This window comes from Monodon monoceros, unplaced genomic scaffold, assembly GCF_005190385.1.
Source record: "Monodon monoceros isolate NGI ecotype Baffin Bay Population unplaced genomic scaffold, NGI_Narwhal_1 Super_Scaffold_15, whole genome shotgun sequence".
NCBI classification, from domain to species: domain Eukaryota; kingdom Metazoa; phylum Chordata; class Mammalia; order Artiodactyla; family Monodontidae; genus Monodon; species Monodon monoceros.
In genome coordinates, this window is record NW_021703771.1 from 55,600,328 (window position 1) to 55,616,525 (window position 16,198).

Consider the following 16,198-nt stretch of genomic DNA (forward strand, 5'->3'; position numbering starts at 1 on the left):
CCTCTCAATATCCTTATTACAGAGCTTTTTTTTTTTAACATCTTTATTGGAGTATAATTGCTTTACAATGGTGTGTTAGTTTCTGCTTTATAACAAAGTGAATCAGTTATACATATACATATGTTCCCATATCTCTTGCCTCTTGCGTCTCCCTCCCTCCCACCCTCCCTATCCCACCCCTCCAGGTGGTCACAAACCACCCAGCTGATCTCCCTGTGCTATTCGGCTGCTTCCCACTAGCTATCTATTTTACGTTTGGTAGTCTGTATATGTCCATGCCACTCTCTCACTTTGTCCCATCTTACCCTTCCCCCTCCCCATATCCTCAAGTCCATTCTCTAGTAGGTCTGTGTCTTTATTCACGTCTTACCCCTAGGTTCTTCATGACATTTTTTTTTCTTAGATTCCATATATATGTGTTAGCATATGGTATTTGTCTTTCTCTTTCTGACTTACTTCACTCTGTATGACAGACTCTAGGTCTACCCACCTCACTACAAATAACTCAATTTCATTTCTTTTTATGGCTGAGTAATATTCCATTGTATATATGTGCCACATCTTCTTTATCCGTTCATAAAAATATGGAACGCTTCACGAATTTGTGTGTCATCCTTGTGCAGGGACCATGCTAATCTTCTCTGTATCATTCCAATTTTAGTATATGTGCTGCCGAAGCGAGCACTACAGAACTTTCTGAATAATAGTTTTCTAAGTTATCCTAAGTAGCAAATGAGAATCATGTACACAATTAATTGGAAATTTGATAAACTGAATTATGGTAGTAGTTTTCTAATGAGTAACTGATAGGCAAGGCAAGATGATATATTTTCTGCATTTGTACTTCAGACAGAGCTGTGCTTTTACTTCTACTGACCATAACAAAAGTTTTCTCCCCGAGTTGTGACAGGGAAGGAGAGACAGTCATTTTTTCTCTAAGAATATCTGTGATTGTTATTCCCATGAGAAATTGCCTAAGGGTCCTCTTCTCCAGTTATAAACTTTCTCAAAGACAAAAAGCAGTCTCTCGAAAGCCATGGAGAGTTGTGAGCAAATGAAGCCTTTCCCATGGGCATTGCTACAGCACTTCAGGTCTAATGCCTCAGCTATGCTTCCTCAATACCTTTCAACTGATTCTTATCTTGAAATTGAATAGCGTTAGAAATTAATACTAGAAAGACTGTTTGGAAATACTTGGTGAGATCAATTTAAGAGTGACCAGTTATAGGGCTTCCCTGGTGGCGCAGTGGTTGAGAATCTGTCTGCCAATGCGGGGGACACGGGTTCGAGCCCTGGTCTGGGAGGATCCCACATGCCGTGGAGCAACTGGGCCCATGAGCTACAACTACTGAGTCTGCGCATCTGGAGCCTGTGCTCCGCAACAAGAGAGGCCACGACAGTGAGAGGCCCGCGCAAAAAAAAAAAAAAAAAAAAAAGAGTGACCAGTTATATGCTTCCTAAATGTTATCTAAAGTTGATTAAATATGATAAGGTGAGGCAGAACTCTAAAAGGAAAAAGATTCAATATGATAGACATGTAGTACTGTTTTTGATTGTTGGTTTTTTGCAATGGCAAATGGGATGATGTGAGGTTTATGTCTAGACTTTTTTGTGGTGCACTTACACATGCTTTGTAACTGTTAATACTTAACTCTTCAATAGTTATGGATTGGTCCTTCTTTTTAATGTATAATCACATTGCCTTGTTAATATCTGACTTCCTGTTTATGGACTCAAAGTGGCCAGAAAAGAGACTTTTTGAAAGGAGGATCACAGTCTGTGAGAAATACATTGGTGCTGATATGGTTCATGTACTTATGTTTTCAACTTCCCATTCTCTGGGAGCCCTTGTAATCTTTTACTGTGGTGACTGTTTCCACTACCATTGAGAAGCTCCTGCAGGACTCTGAGTGCACATCCCTCATGTCTACCTTTAGAATATTAATTCAAACTTCTTTTTCTCACTCATCTCTGAACAGAGCCACAGACTGCTTTACAAGATCATAGAGCTGGTGAAATTTTCTTCATTGATTTCAGCACAAGTGACTAACAATGTATAATTATATTTCTCAATGATTACTGCATTTTAACTTCAGCTTCATATAGTCCTTTTCACTAAGGTTAGAAAAAAGAGAGGTAATCAAATATATGAATTATTATTATTTTTAATGTACCTTTGGCAGCCATGGAGGTGGGCTGTTTGAATCTTCCTCCTAGAAAGTATCAATACATTTTGTTCAACTGTAGTTAATACAGTGATCTCATAATCTACAGCTGGAAGAATTGCAGTCTCTATCTTAGCCTTTGAGACAATCCATGCTGTTCCCAGCCAGCCCATAGTCATGACTGAGCCCGCTACAGGTGCTGGTCCTGGCATATCTGTTCAATACATACAGAACTCTACTATGAGACAGTCTTTACTTCAGAGCTCCCAATTGGTTGGCTGAGATTTTGTTAAACCTACGTCACTGTTAGAATATCTCCTTGTCCAATCTTTCTTATAGCTTCCTTTTCCTTTCATAAGTGTCAGATTTTCACTATCATGACCTCAAGTCTTTCTCTGCAAGATTCTGCTTCCTCCAACTTTTATCTTTTATAGGCATTATAGCTCAACAAAGCCTTTATTTCAGAGATGACTTCCCAGGGCACTTAACTGACATAATATTTTAACTGCTTTGTTTAATGCTTAAAAAATTCACCATAGTTTATAATCTAATTACCCTTTTACTCCTTAAGTTCCCTATGAAGCAGAGCTTGAGACAAGAACTTATGTCCAGACAGCTTATTTTACTAAATTATTCTAGGGAACAAGGATGGGGCAGTTGACAGAGTGAAACAGATAATCCAAAGGTAGTTAGGATGACCACTGAGAGCTACTGGGACTAAGTTCCACTAAAGACCAGTGGGGAGGCTGCAGAATTGTCTCCTGGAGAAATGGAAAAGTGAAGTAATTTTCATCATCCCCAGTCTCTCACTGGCCAAGGGATGCCCTTGGGGTGTTAACTCCCTTACATTACCAGATTTGCCTGTGTATCAGAATGGCTGAATAGACTCCTACTGAAAATTCAACTGTGGGATAGAGAATCATCCTCTTGCTAGAAAGTGAGAGAGATGAGGATGAGCTGAAGTAAGATGCAGGTGTCAACCTCTGCACAGCTGGTAGCTGCAACAACAGCTGCAATAAAAAGTTGGGTCTAGTGGATGGGAGGTGTGGAAGGATGTGTTGGATGTAACCCCTCTAGGAGCTCCATTTCCTATCAAGTTAGGTTAAATTTCTTTCATCTTAAGGGCTTCTGGCAATTTTTCATCATTTAGCATCTATTTATTAAGGAAATTCTAAAATCAACAAAATTATAATGGATGGTGTAATAGAACCCCATGGATCCAGCTTTAAAAACTAGGGATTCAATGCAATCCCTATCAAATTACCAGTGGCATTTTTTATAGAATGAGAACAAAAAATCTTAAAATTTGTATGGAGACAAAAAAGACCCTGAATAGCCAAAGCAGTCTTGAGGGACAAAAACGGAGCTGGAGGAATCAGACTTTCTGACTTCAGACTATACTACAAAGCTACAGTAATCAAGACAATATGGGGGCTTCCCTGGTGGCGCAGTGGTTGAGAGTCCGCCTGCCAATGCAGGGGACACGGGTTCGTGCCCTGGTCTGGGAGGATCCCACATGCCACGGAGTGGCTGGGCCCGTGAGCCATGGCCGCTGAGCCTGTGCGTCCGGAGCCTGTGCTCCACAACGGGAGAGGCCACAATGGTGAGAGGCCTGTGTACCGCAAAAAAAAAAAAAAAAAAAAGACTATGGTACTGGCACAAAAACAGAAATATAGATCAATGGAACAAGATTGAAAGCCCAGAGATAAACCCACACACCTGTGGTCAACTAATCTATGACAAAGGAGGCAAGGATATATAATGGAAAAAGGACAGTCTCTTCATTAAGTAGTGCTGGGAAAACTGGACAGCTACATGTAAAAGAATGAAATTAGAACACTCCCTAATACCATACACAAAAATAAACTCAAAATGCATTAGAGACCTAAATGTAAGACTGGGCACTATAAAACTCTTAGAGGAAATCATAGGAAGAACACTCTTTGACATAAATCACAGCAAGATCTTTTTTGATCCACCTCCTAGAGTAATGGAAATAAAAACAAAAATAAGCAAATGGGACCTAATGACACTTAAAAGCTTTTGCACAGCAAAGGAAACCATAAATAAGACAAAAAGACAACCCTCAGAATGGGAGAAAATATTTGCAAACAAATCAATGGACAAAGAATTAATCTCCAAAATATATAAACAGCTCATGCAGCTCAATATTAAAAAAACAAACAACCCAATCCAAAAATGGGCAGAAGAAGACCTAAATAGACATTTCTCCAAAGAAGACATACAGATGGCCAAGAAGCACATGAAAAGCTGCTGAACATCAGTAATTATTAGAGAAATGCAAATCAAAACTACAATGAGATACTACCTCACACCAGTCAGAATGGCCATCATCAAAAAATCTACAAACAATAAATGCTGGAGAGGGTGTGGAGAAAAGGGAACCCTCTTGCACTGTTGGTGGAAATGTAAATTGATACAGCCACTATGGAGAACAGTATGGAGCTTCCTCAAAAAACTAAAAATAGAATTACCATATGACCCAGCAATCCCACTACTGGGCATATACCCAGAGAAAACCATAATTCAGAAAGACACATGAACCCCAGTGTTCATTGCAGCACTATTTACAATAGCCAGGTCATGGAAGCAACCTAAATGCCCATCGACAGACGAATGGATAAAGAAGATGTGGTACATATAAACAATGCAATATTACTCAGCCATAAAAAGGAACGAAATTGGGTCATTTGTAGAGACGTGGATGGATCTAGAGACTGTCATACAGAGTGAAGTAAGTCAGAAAGAAAAAAACAAATATCATATATTTACGCATACATGTGGAACCTAGAAAAATGCTACAGATGAACCGGTTTGCAGGGCAGAAATTGAGACACAGATGTAGAGAACAAACGTATGGACACCAAGGAGGGAAAGCAGCGGCAGGTGGGGGTGGTGGTGGGATGAATTGGGAGATTGGGATTGACATGTATACACTGATGTGTATAAAATGGATGACTAATAAGAACCTGCTCTATAAAAAAATGAATAAAATTCAAAAAAAATCCCTACTGATATTCTGCTACTCTTATTTCATCAATACCTTCTCTCTTTTTTCTTTGTGTATTTTAAAACAAAGTCAAGGTAACATATTAATTTTTATCCACAATAACTTCAGTATATATCTATATGAAATAAGAATTTTTAAACCTAATCATAATACCATTGTTATACTTAGCAAAATAAACTCAGTTGAATACCCAGTCCACGTTCATTTTTACCTGACATTTTCCAAATGTGTTTTATAATTGGTTTATCTGAATTACAATCTTAACATTGCATTTGGTTGAATGTCCCTTAAGTTAAAAAAAATCTGTTATATTTATCTTTTTAAAACTCATATATATATACGCACACACACACAATATTTGTTGAAGTAACTGGATGTTATGTCCCGTGGAATTTCCCATACTTTGCCTTTGACTGATGATAACTTCATGGCATTCTCTAATACTCCTCCACACCAGAGTTCTTAACCTGAGGGTCTCAGATCTATAGAATTCAGGGATTCTATGACATGGGTTAGGAAAAAGACATCTTTATATTCCCTAATGTTTAACAGAAATTTAGCATTTCTTTCATGTTGAATATGGGCAGCAAACCACAGAAGTATTTAGCACTACTATATAGATTTTTATTTCTATTTGTCATAAATAGAAATTTTTATGTCCATATTATTATTACAGTTGTTATAGAAACCTTGAAATATTATTTTCCTTCATGATTACTTTAAAATTTTACTGTAGTTATTAGATACTCCACTAGACTCCAATTAATCACAGTCTTCTTGTCCACAAAACTGGCTGGCCAACTAAGGGTCAAACCTGGGGCTAGTAATTATTCAGTGATGACATAGTGACCTTAGAAAACCACATGAGAATTCTCAATTCTCACTCTGTGTTACAAAAATACAGTAGCCTTTTGTAACACAAATGAGTGCAAAAGCTATAATTAAAGAGCGAGCAAGTTTAAAATATTTTATCATTGAGGTAAATACAGTATTTGCTATTTAATGTAATTTATTATGACTACAAGCAGATTAGGTAGTGGATTTTTCACTGGTTCTAAATTCTGTGAGTAACAAAGATACTTCTTTTGGTTTTCTTTTTTCTGCTCCCTTTGAACACTGTACTATGAAATGAAAACATTCCCATGCTGAGAAAATAGTAGTGAAACTTGATTACAGGGAGGCTGTTTACATATGTGAAAGATTCTTAGAAGTGTTTGTTTTGAAGTGGGTTCTAATGTATTTCTTTTGACAAATCTAAGTCAGTTAAAAATCATTGCTTCACTTGGAGATGAAGAAAATAAAGAGCAGCAAAAGATAATACCTTTGTTAGAGATAATTCCTTTTTACTATTTTATTTGAAGATTTATAAAAGTTCTTAATTTGTTGAGAATCATTCATCAAATTACAGGTGACATGAAAACATTAGGGATTCATGTTTCGTTTAAGTCTTTCCTACCATGTAATTGTTAGGTGAGTAATACTGGATGAACTAGGAGTACTGCTAATGTTTGAGAAATGCTACTAATGGTACGCTGTATAAGTATGACATATTACGTTGTGTAGTTTTTGAAAGACCATCATAAATATTTTAAATGTTACTTACAATTTAGATTTTTAAGAAGTTATAATTTATTACTATATTGTCAATATTTAATATTATACTAATGAGTTATTTGCAATATTACAAGATTTGGAATCCAAATAATTAACAAAACACTTTCCATTTTAATAAGCATCAATTGTTATTAAAATAACATCTGGAAGAAATAATTCAATTTGTTTATAAGATAAGGAATGCTTTCTCCCCACACACATGTTCAAAGACATTCATTTATTGTTGAGACACTTGGATTTATGTGGTGACATCAGTGGTTCTGAAATGTTAGCCTGTATCAGAATCTCTTGAAGGCCTTTAAAACTCAGATTGCAGGGCCCCAGAGCTTCTGATTCAATAAGTCTAGAGTTGGATTCAGGATTGTTCCTAAGATGTTCTTGGGTGGCATTGAAACTGATGGCCCAGGGACCACACTTTAAGAACCTCTACTATGAAATATGATATGAATTTATTCAGTTATCAATTCAACCATTCTATAAAAATTTGAGTACTATGTGGTAAAATCTGGGAATAAAAAGGTAGAGAAGTTACATTTTCTTTACTGGAGGGAATTATCCTGAGGTATCCATGTTCACTTCATATTGCAAAATAATTGTCAGTGTTCAGTTTCTACTTGCAATTTCATATTTCCACATTATGGTTACATCACTCAATGTTTTTTCTATAGGGAATGAATCAGTATTTTCTTTAACAGCTTAAGACAATTTGACCTAAAATAAAATGTGATAGATCAAACTTAAAGCCACCTCAGTAAATCTGAAAAGCAGGGTAGCCTTGAAGATCTTATACATAGTAGATTGAGATACTAAGTTCACTAGGGCTGCCATAAAAAATATCACAACTTAAACAACAAAAATTATTTCTCACAGTTCTGGAGGCTGGAAGTCCAAGATCAAGGTGTTAGAAAGGTTGGTTTCTTGTGAGTCCTCTCTTCTTGCCCTGCAGATGGCCTTCTTCACACTGCATCCTCACATGGCCTTTTCTCAGTACCTGATCATTCCTGGTTCTTATAAAGACACCAGTCATATTGGATTAGGGTACCACCTTCTAAGCCTCGTTTCAACAAAACCACTTTTTTGAAGGCCTGTCCCCTAATATGGTTACATTCTGGGGTACTGGGGATTGGGAATTCAAAATATGAATTTTAGGTGGACACATTTCATCCCATTAAAGACACTCACAGTTGTTACAAGAAAACATACCTTTGAAGATACAACTTTAAAATTGTTTTCCCTGAGTTTGTAAATAAAACATCATCTTTTCTTTTCCCCACAATCAGCCCCTCTATAACCAAATACTAAGAGGCTTTATTTCCAGGACTATAGTGGGAGCAAAAGGAATAAAGAAAGCTTATTTTGTCTTCAATTTTGAAGGTTATTTTTACATGTTTATTTGTAAATTTGTCTGTTTGCAAATTATGATGCATAATCTTTAAGAAACAATATTTTGGCAGAAGATCAGTTTCCTAGAAGAATTCAAAGAGTCTATTTAATCTATAATGAAGTTGAACTACTGTATAACTCAAACATAAACTAATTCCAATTTGGACTAAATATAATTTAGATTTTCTTGATGCAAGTGGTAAAATGAGGACAATTTTAATCACAGCAGCAAGCAGGTTCTTCCTTGATCTTTAGCAGCAACTTCCATCCATTCTTCAACAAACATTTACTGGACTTTGTGTTCAAGGTACTTTCTGAGAGCTTAAAAGACAGGACTGAGTAAGAAAGACAAATCTGTACTTCAGTGGAGCTTGTGGTCTAGGAGGCAACTGAAAAGTGTAAGTGCAATAGCAGAAGGAAATCAAGCTATCCACAGGAATACTGGAGAGAACTGTTTTGGAGACCAAGTGGTCTTATCAGGAAACAATTTTACCCCAAATGACTAAATAGAAGTTTCTTCTAAAAAGAACTACTTAGCCAGGCGTGGGCAAGGTTGAAGAAACAGACAAGGTATATTGAGATTCTCAGAGTCTAGCCATTACCATCCCTAGGTCTAAAGGGTCCAAGTAAGGAATTCCTGGTACTGGATGGAGCCCAGCAAGTAGAGAAATCATGAAGGAAGGGACACACAGTGGGAGCTGACAGAAACATGGCCCAAAGTAAGGAAGTAAAGAAGTGGTTAGAATAAAACATCTTAGTTTCTCTCCTGCTCTCTATTTTGATGGTGCTTTCCTTTGTCCAAATCCTACAGGAAGTCAAACCATGAGGGAACTTGAGTAATGTAGTCTACTGGGACTAGCAGAGAAAGAGAATAGATGGGGAGAGGAGAGGTCCAGGGGAAATAGCAAATCACCAGCATAGAGGCTGCAGAGGGCCCGAGATTATAGTTAGAACAGCCATTCTAACATTATCTACGAATAAGAATATTTGTATGTCAGCACTATTGTTATGAAATAAAGTTTATATTTTGCATTTGAAATCAAATTATGGAGAAGACTAAGTAACATATGCAAAAAATCACAGAGCTATAAAGAACAGTAAACAATCATGAGCTAGGTCATTCACCAAAAGTGGAGGCTCAGGCAGAGAGAAAGATCACTGGGTGTCACAAACTTACATTTTATCAAAAATCAATTTTGATCAATTGACCAATTTATTTAATGGTGGCCTAATTTTTTCCTAAGCTTGTACTCAGAGTCATGGTAATTCCATAGCTGATGTAAGATATTTTTTTCAATCTGTGCAGTGAATACGCCCTACTGGAATCTATTTCTTTGAGCAGGCTTTGAAGGTAAAATCTTGGCAGTATTCCTGGGGTGACAAAATCTTTCTATCTTTGGAAAGAGTTGTATAATTTCAGAAACTGCTAAAGTAGCTGGATGGTACTTGGATTCAACATAATTGGATAGTATTTTTAGGACACTGTGTGAGCATGAAATGTATTAAGTGATAAGGTAGATGAGTCCTGGTAGAATGATAGGAAGTCACCAAGTACTTATGAACACAAAACAACAAAAACTACAAATAGTTTTTAAAATATTTTCACATCATTTATCAAAATAAATGGAACACTTGTAAATAAGAACTCCAGTATCTGATCACTTTACACCCATCTCTGCATAGATTCTTGGCTTTCTAAAATGCAGTATATTATGACTAACAAGAAAATTCATCTTTTAAGTAGTTTCTAAAACTTCATCCCCTCAGACAAATATTTCTAGGTTTAATCTACGTGAACATACAAACTTTGTAACTCATTATTTCCTTGGTGTATCATTTGCACAAAATATACATCACTACTGAAAATAATTACCTTTTAAAATTTCTAGATTTAAATCTATTCTTTAGTTGCCTATCATCTGTCTCTTATATATTTGTAGTAATTAAAATTTTTTTATATTGCTAAACTTTAAATTGAAAAAGTTCTGATATCCTGGGAAGAATCATTCAGTGAGTAATCCCATAGGCTTGAAGTTGGATTCCGTGGATTTCAGCCTTGGCTCTCTGTTTGCCAGCTGTTTACCTTGACCAGGTTATTGAACTTCTATAAACCTTAGCTTCTTAATTTGTAAATAAGGAATAATAACCTCCAAGAATTATTATGAGGAATATATGAGAATGTATTCCTGATTAAGCAGCAATTTAAAAATTTAAATTATTATTGTTATTAGTACAAACAGCTCAAATTATAAACATTTAAAATATCTATTAAAAGATTTAAGCGTTTATAAGTATCAAACCTCTTGATATTTATGTAATTTAATATTGTCAATCATGATACAATATACATTCTCATACTTTAAAATATGACATAGTTACATAATTTAATGTATGACATTCCTAAGAATAACAGTAAATTAAATATTTTAAAGATTTGATATTTATCTTTTGTAATTATTGATTTTTAAAAGTAATTTATTATTGACTTTTGAGAAATAAGGTTTTAATATTAAGAAGTTCATCTCTTTATCAAAACACACAATAAGTTAAAAATTTGGGTGAGATTTTGGAGAAAAAAATTCCTAAATGTTAGGATTTGCCTCTAGTCAAATTCTAAAATATTTTAACATATTAACATCTCCATCTGCTCTTTCCATCACTAGTGAAGCAGGTGGTATATGTAATCTCCAAGGTAAAGCAAAAATCATGTGGGCTTTCAACAACTCTAATGTAAGCTTAAAAGAAAGTATTACTATGTCCATTTGCAGAAGTATTTTAAAAATATAAGATAAGTAATTAAAGTAACTGATATTTATTTTATCTTTTATCACATAACAATGACAGAGGATTAAAGCCGTTTGTGCCTAATGCCATATTTTAAAAGTAGAACCTCCAGGAAAAGAAATTTCTAGAGATCAGCAATTCATTTCCATAGCTAATATATCTTGTCTTGTCTATTCTATACTATACCACACTATATGATACTGTAGTTTTGTATTTTTTTTAATGTTTCATGTAACTAAAAAGAAAATCCCAGTGAATGTGGTTTAAATATTAAAGAGGATGTATTGGCTTTCATAAATATATAAATCTGGAAGCATGCTGAATTCATTTTGATTCAGCAACTTAAAGATATCTTTAAGGACCCCTATTTTTTCCTTCTTCCTTCCATCGTCAAGTTCACCTTAGAAGTTTCCTCATATTAACAAAATAGCTCCAGCAATTCCAGTCTTTATAAACACACATCCTCCAGAAATAGGAGTGTTTCTTTCTTAGGGTTCTAAGCCAGAGTCCTAAAATTTACTTTTTAAAATTTGGTTTCTGGGACTTCCCTTGTGGTTCTGTGGTTAAGACTCCTCGCTTCCAATGCAGGGGGCACGAGTTCGGTCCCTGGTTGGGGAACGAAGATGCCGCATGCTGCGTGGCACAGCCAAAAAAACCCCCCCCAAAAAAACAGAAACAACAAAAAAATTAAGTTTCTGCTTGGATTGGCTAAGGTCACATATGTCTGAACCAATCTCTATGCAAGAGAATGGAAATGTGCTGATTGGCTTAGGTCAATCAAATGCTACTCTATCAAATTTAACTTTCCCCAGAACATATGGACTGCATAGTGAAATGGTAGATACCCAAACTGAAATTAAAAAAGCCTTTAGGAAAGATAAAGGAGCCAATAAATGCTGACTAGGTGACCGGCAGATCCACTGCAGGCACTTTGATCAAAGTCATCAAAAAGAATGACAAAAATCATAAAAACTAATCTTGGGGATTTTCTAAATATAACTATACATCTTACATTACTTGTAGAAATAAATAAAAGCACATGTAAAGAACATATCTACAGTTATTACAGTAATCCCTTAACTTTTTTTTTTCTTAAATAGAACCTCTATTCCCAGAAATTTTATTTATTTTTCTATGTAGATTTTGTTGAAGTTTATGGATCTGGAGATCCAGGTGTCTTAAGTGACTGTGCCTGTGAGTATTGAGTAATGTGTCCCAACCAAGAGCATTGTCAGATATGGGAACTGAGCACTTGTTTTGAAAATATACCTCCCAGTAACTTGCTCTCGATGGCATCTGGAAGACACTTGTCATGTGGTTCCATCATGCACAGTTCAGAAACTTTTTCATCTGGAAGCATGAGAAATACTGCCTTTATAGATCTGATTAAATAATGAACGATTTAAAAATGCTACATCAAAGTTGTAGATGGTTTTCTATCTCCCATTTCTCTGATGCTAGCAATAACCACACCGCTTTTTTTCAAATTGACTTCCAGGACTGACAACTGTGTCCGAAGAGGGAAAAAAGAGTTAACATTCTTTTTTCTGTCTATTTGGTTTTAGCAAATCACTTCAGGTGAGCTGAGGCAAAGCTCCAGTTGGAACAAACTTGAGAATACTAGGCGAATATTGCAGTACAAGTTAAGGATGGTTTGTGTTAAAAGTTGACAGATACTTTAAGTTCTGTAGGGACTGAAAAAGGCAATTCTGTTTACAGTTCAAATGAATAAGATATAAGGATTTGCTCCAGATCTTTTAAAGTTTTAGAGCCAAAATTCTTCAGTTTTTTAAAATACATTTTAAACCACATGTAACAACTATACAGAACAAATAAACATGGATTTGTATATGACTGTCTTGGAGGAAAGAATTAGAAGGATTAGGGATATAGGAAACATCATTTAGCATTGAGAAGAGTGCTAGGAAGGACACCTCAATACTATACTATCTTCAGGCTAAAGCATACTTAACATTTTCCAGAAAGGTATGGTTCTAATATTTCTTAAAATCCTCCAGAAAAGCAGGCTCAGCCAACAATCCAATAGTCAAGATACTGTGTACTATATGTTAAATGAATTATTGCCAAGTCAGGCCATTCATTAATTTATTTACATGAAGGAGAAATGACTTATAGGTGGTTTGTGCCTGGTTGGGTGGTAGTGTGAAGCCATGCAGAGATAGACCTATGGACTCTTCTTATAAAATACCCCACAAACCAAGGGTGGCTCCGGCAAAGCAGTTCAGTACTTTGGTTTAAAATGTATCTAGAGAGGCACATTCCACTTGTTCATTTTTCAGAGCAACACAGCATGAAGCAGACACAGTGAAGAGTGAAGTAAATGCAGTATCATTTTGTTCTCTAGTGGTTCTGTAGCTTTATAAGCAACAAGAGAAGCTACCCTTATCCTGAAATAATACTTTCATGAAGGTCACAGACAGCAGAAGCAGCGTGAGGGGGCCCACTCAGAGAGCCGTGGTAGACAGCAAACTTCAGGGAAATGTTGGACTAAGACCTGAAAATTATTTGTGAGCATGTATGAGACAAACAACAAGAGGTGGGCAACTGGGTGGGGATGTTGAGTATTTTTCATAGACAGATGGAATCATAATCCAGTGATATTTGAAGTATTGCTGTTAAGATTATTTCGTACTAGTAAGGGATGCAGACAATAGCCTATTTCTTAACTCTGTGATCTTAAAAAACTAAACAAACAATCAAATGAACAAAACAAAGATGATTAATGAATCTTAAGGCAAAGAATGGTGTATTTTATTTACACCGTCTATTTCAAGAGTTGTGTCCCTCCTACGTTGTTTCCATGGCAGTTACTTCTAACGTCAGTTGTGTAAATGATAGTCAGTTTCTTACTTTAAGTTTAGAGATTAGTTTGATTGCCTGAAATGTGAAGAATTAAATCAATAAAGGAATACTCAGAGTTCTTTTTTTTTATAACGTGGGAGGATAGCATTACATTTGGAAAACTTTAGAAAGTAATTCATCAGATTGCTTAAGGTCAATAGATTTCAGAAGTGTTCACTTATGAGAAAGACATGGAATGTCTTTGATAGGTTGGCATAAATGACTACTATTGCCCTCGTTCTGATGTTTTTTGATGATTTTAAGTAGAAATTTTTTGGTAGCATTAATTTCAAATATATGAAAGGCTATACAATGGCCTTTCAATATATTCTTTGTTCTGCTTATAATAGAAATGTTAGTTCCAGATATTGAACCAAGAACCTTGTCTGGAACAACAGACATGAAGTAAACTGGATCTTGTTTTCTGTGGAATTGCTAAAGGACACATACATCTTTAATGGTATTATTTTAGAGTATTAAACTGATGTCACGGTTGGACTGGTTCTTCAGGCTCTGCAATTTTTCTTTTCTCACAGTCAGTACCTCCATTAACTTTGCTCTAGATCCGGTTTAACCATAAGGGAAGAAAGAGTAAGGATTGCTCTTTCGGTAAATTGAAGCTCAGCATCATCACCATGACCACCAATCTACCTCTCACCTTTTCATTTCTGAAAACTAGGATTCTGCTTGCTCCTGTTAGTAGGATGCATGGATTAATTAATATTAAAAGAACTCGTTATTGTTTATGGATGCAAACGTATTCTTTCAAATTCACTATCTCAGTAATACCACTAACATGGATATCCATGTAAGAAAGTTTGGAATTGTCCTTAACTCTACCCTCTACCTCTTATCTTTCATTTAGTTGTTCATCAAGTTTCTATGCTTTTTACTGCAAAAGTGGGTCTCAACTATTCATCCCAACTCCTTTTTTTGTAATCATAGAATTTCATCATCTGTTGTCTGGTCATTTGGTATTACCTCTTATAGAATTTTGTTGCTTTTGGGTTTCCATTTATAATTTATCTTTCAAACCATTCCCAGAAAAGTTGGAGTTAACATGTGAAGTGGCAAAGATTCTTGACCCAGCTGTCAGACCACCTGAGTTAAAATTCTATCTATGCCTTGGCAGTCTGACCTTGGATAAGTTGCTTATCTACTCTGTGCCTCACTTTCCTGTTCTATAAATTGGGGGAAGGGGAAGAAGAAGAACAAGAAGAAGAAGAAAAAGGGGAAAAATTGAAATGGAGAAGAATGTTGAGAGTTCATGTTAGATGCTCTTTCTTGTTTTAATAAACTACAAGAGGAAATTAACTGGAGATAAAGGGGCAAGAAAACTTTAAGCTTGAAGTGGAAAAGAGACTTGGAAAACCTGATAAGACTAGTGTAGATAGATAATTAGTGATGAGTCAAAGTACTGGCATTCTTCAATCAATAAACAATTAAACCTGTTATGTTTCATGTCCTATATTGAGCAGGACTGAGACCATTATATCTGACAAGTAATACAAATCTATAACCTTATGTCAGTCTTTTTATTCTAATTTTTTGACCAAGCTACCTCAAAATGCATATAAACAATACCATCAATCTAAAATATAAAAATATTCATAAACAAAGACAAAATTAAGTTAAAAAATTTTTGTGAAAGTAAGTATTCCGCTATAACATATAGCTTCTATCAGTGTCAGAATCTATTATTTTGCTATTTTGTTGTCCAGTAAAGGGAAAAGTACCTCTGGCAATATCACTTTATTATCTCTGCTGATGTTATCCAGAAAGCAGAATATTTACTACTTGTACTAAAGCAGAAAAAAATGTCTGCTGAGGTCTTCTCAGATGTTTACAATATATTCTAAAGTCTAATTTTGCAGCTAGAGACTTCTGACCCAATTTCACAATCCTAAGAAATTTTATGCCTATGGCAACCATCTTAATCTAATGCGTCAGGCTTTAAATTCAATCACAATCTTATATTCTTCTTCTTTCATATGAGTTTTCTTTAGCACCTTATCAGTTTTCTCCAAAAAAAAGCAATATTATATGTCAAAATTACAATATACTTTTGGACCTTGTGAGAAGTTTATTATGCAATTATAAACAATGTCCATAACAGCTAAGAGGGTGGATTTAGCATCTGACAGACCTGAAATAGAATTTTTTTCCTGGTACTTATTAGCTGTGACTTCAGATAAGCTATTTAAACTCACTGTATTTTAGTTTCCTCTCCAAAAATGGGAAAAATGGAGTAATGTAAGAACTAAATAAATTAACAGATAGAAAGCTCAAAAGAGTGCCTGGCAATGATAAGAACTTGGTAAATGTTAACAATTTATATTGAATGTTTGCCTTTCTTCTT

General features: G+C 35.3%; 1 non-coding gene across 1 annotated transcript; it reads right to left on the bottom strand.

The window, feature by feature from the left end:
* Nucleotides 1–578: 578 nt before the first annotated feature.
* On the bottom strand, nt 579–685 carry LOC114896381. The gene has a single exon (XR_003793762.1). It is a non-coding gene; the product is annotated as a U6 spliceosomal RNA (small nuclear RNA).
* Nucleotides 686–16,198: the final 15,513 nt, after the last annotated feature.